The following is a 2,917-nucleotide window of genomic DNA, read 5'->3' as shown; positions in this document are numbered from 1 at the left end:
GAAACTAGAATGTTATTTGAAAGAAAAACTGGTTGCAAATGTGTTCTTCAAAATTACTTTTGAATCCCTCTGAGACAGGGGGAAAGTAGTTCTCTTCACATGGCCTCACCTTCACCACCAATTAGTTCAATTTAATGTGAAGTTGGGGAAGAAACAAATAGTACAATTTCATTTTATCAAAAGAATATGTAGGTCTCTAGTTGTAAAAGTCTGATTACAGACTGAATAAGAACTTGCAGTTCTGGCACTCAGTGCTTTTTACTTTTTTTCCCCATGTGTAATTTATACTCTGTCAAAATAATTTGAATTTCCTAAAAATGTCTCCTTTTCTGCTTCTGTACCTTTGCAGTTGCATACCACTTAGACTGAATGTGTTACTAATTTTTAAGCCTCATCTCCAGTGTTAACCTCCTCCATGAAAATGTTACTGGTTGTCTGAATGAAGTTTAACCTATTTCCCGTGAAACTTGGAATCTTCTAGTCATTTGTTATGAAATCCCTGATGACTATAGTTATATTCTGTGGTTAGCTTACTCATCTTGCTACACTGGAAACAACTTTTTTTTCATTTTAAATAAGAAGTTTATTTAAATAACAAGATGCTTGACTTGAAGGGAAAACTATCTAGGAATCTTATTTTTTAAGAATACTTTACCCCTACTTAAAGACAGATTGTGCTACATGTAATAGCAACATACAAAAAGTTACAAAATTGTCCATGGTTTTACAATGATAAATGAAAAACATTAAAATTCTTCAAGTGAACAAGGTATGCAAGGATTTTTATGTTGTTCAGGTTTTTTCATTTTATGTTTAAACAGTGAGAGCAAAATAACTCAATGGAATATAAAGATAAGGCTGAATGAGCACGCCACTAATGGAGAAAGGGGATATTTTCACAGAACCAGTATTTTTTCCCATTCCATCTCTATCCGATGTCAATCAAAATATATCATTGGCCATTTAGTTGTTTTTTTTTTTTTAATTCTATATGGGGAGAGGGGCGGACTGGAGTTGTGGCTCAGGGGTAGAGCGCTTGCCTCGCACGTGCAAGGCCCTGGGTCCACTCCTCAGCACCACATAAAAAATAAATAAAATAAAATGCAATATGCTTGTGCACATACACCAGTTACTTTTTGTACAATAAAGGAATGGGGAAGGGGAAAATGAAAGAGAAAACTATACTGTAGTCAGGATGTGGTGGAACCAAATTGCAGTTTTCTAATTGAGAATGTATTCTTGATCTGTAAAAACAGAGTTCTGGAGTAAAGTAGCAAATTCCCTTTTTAGTAGACACCTCCTGTCTGCTGTTGGAACAGATCAATTGTCTCTTCATCCTCCATTTCCAACTGTGCAGGTGTGTCTATTTCATTAATTGGCTGCCCGTCAAATGGGAATCTTACCTGCCTCATCCACAAACCCTGTCATTCACAATATGCTTCCATTACTTTACTATGCCTCTTAATCTTAAACTGCTCCACAGAACCAGCCTGCCTGCCACCTTCAAGTTAATATAATCATTGTTCTCAGTCCTGACTCCTTCCTTGGGCTTTTCTTTGGCCATGGTGAGCGCCAGAGTCTCTTCAGTTGCCGCTTCACAAGAGGTACCAGATCCTCACTGAAGGAGCACACAAGCAGCTCCAGGAGCGGCAGAAGTTGGAAATTTCTTGAAGATAGTCACTGGGTCTTATCAATTTTTGAAGTGCCTAACACAGAGCTCTGTAATTAGCTATTGGAATAATTATAACAATTTGTTTTGCTAGTACTATACTATTGAACCCTAGCAAATAACACTTATTTTCATCTTTTTTAAAAATATGAATGTTATTCTTATTTACAGCCATTATTTAAACTTCAGAACTGTATTTAAAATAAACCATTGTCAACATTTTCTTTCCAATTAATTCTGTAGAAGATTGAAGCATTCATTAGGACTCCCTTTATGCTTTAAATGATTATGGATTTTTTTTCTAGTAACATCATTAAAATTCACATGTGCACTTCAGAGATCTTTTGAATGTATTTTATAAAGCATGGACATATCATTAAATTTCTAATTCCTCTGAACATTTGTTCGCCCTTATTGTTCTTGTTTGCTTTACTAAAAGGTGGCATTTCCATTCATTCATCTATTTACATAGGAGGTAAAGGTCTGCATGGGCCCTTGGGGCCTTGCTTTCTTCATGATTAAAAAATTCTGTCTAGAAATGTCCTCTTCCTGACACTTAATGATAAAAGCAAACATCCTTTTCCTTTTTTTAAATTGGCTATCACCACCTAAGCAGCATAAAGAGAAGAGATGAAACAAATTATCCTAGAATTGAGCCTGAAAGTGAATTACTGAGAAGCTTCACTCATGAAAGCAAAGAAACTTCTATATGCTTTATTTCCTGAAATGTCTAGTTTCTTGAAGAAGGTTTGTAATATGTCACTGGGAATATTCTAAAGACTCAAGGCAAAAGAGGTGAAACAAAATTGTACTTAACAAAATTTGGAACTCTACTCTGGCTCATGTATGATTAATAGCCCTGGGTTTCAACTTTCCAAGTATCCTGAAAACTTTATTTCTAAAGTAAATGCTCTTCCAGTCAAGACATCACTATTATATTAAATATAATTCTTTTCCCCATCTCCTCCTCCTGCAAAATAGCTGTGATTCTGCCAATTTCTTTCCCGTGTCTTTGTCACTCTCTGCTCCACCTTGACTAATCATATCCCTAATTTTTCATCTTTTTATTCTAATTACTGTATCATAACACTTAGCCATAAAATATTTTCTTACTTTTAAGGTAATTTCTTAGTCATCTCCTAATTGAGTTTTTTAGAACATGTTTCTCATTAATAATAACTATTGGGCATCTACACTTAGCCAGCTTGTGGTCTACTTAAAGAGGTACAGTAGTAAACAAATCACACA

The 2,917-nt window shown here is 35.0% G+C and overlaps 1 pseudogene; it reads right to left on the bottom strand.

Moving 5' to 3' along the window:
• Positions 1-1,286: 1,286 nt before the first annotated feature.
• On the bottom strand, positions 1,287-1,564 carry LOC113185748 (small ubiquitin-related modifier 2-like; annotated as a pseudogene).
• Positions 1,565-2,917: the final 1,353 nt, after the last annotated feature.

This window comes from Urocitellus parryii, chromosome 5, assembly GCF_045843805.1.
Source record: "Urocitellus parryii isolate mUroPar1 chromosome 5, mUroPar1.hap1, whole genome shotgun sequence".
NCBI lineage: Eukaryota > Metazoa > Chordata > Mammalia > Rodentia > Sciuridae > Urocitellus > Urocitellus parryii.
The sequence above is the reverse complement of the archived record's forward strand: the minus strand, read 5'-3'. Positions and strand labels throughout refer to the sequence as shown.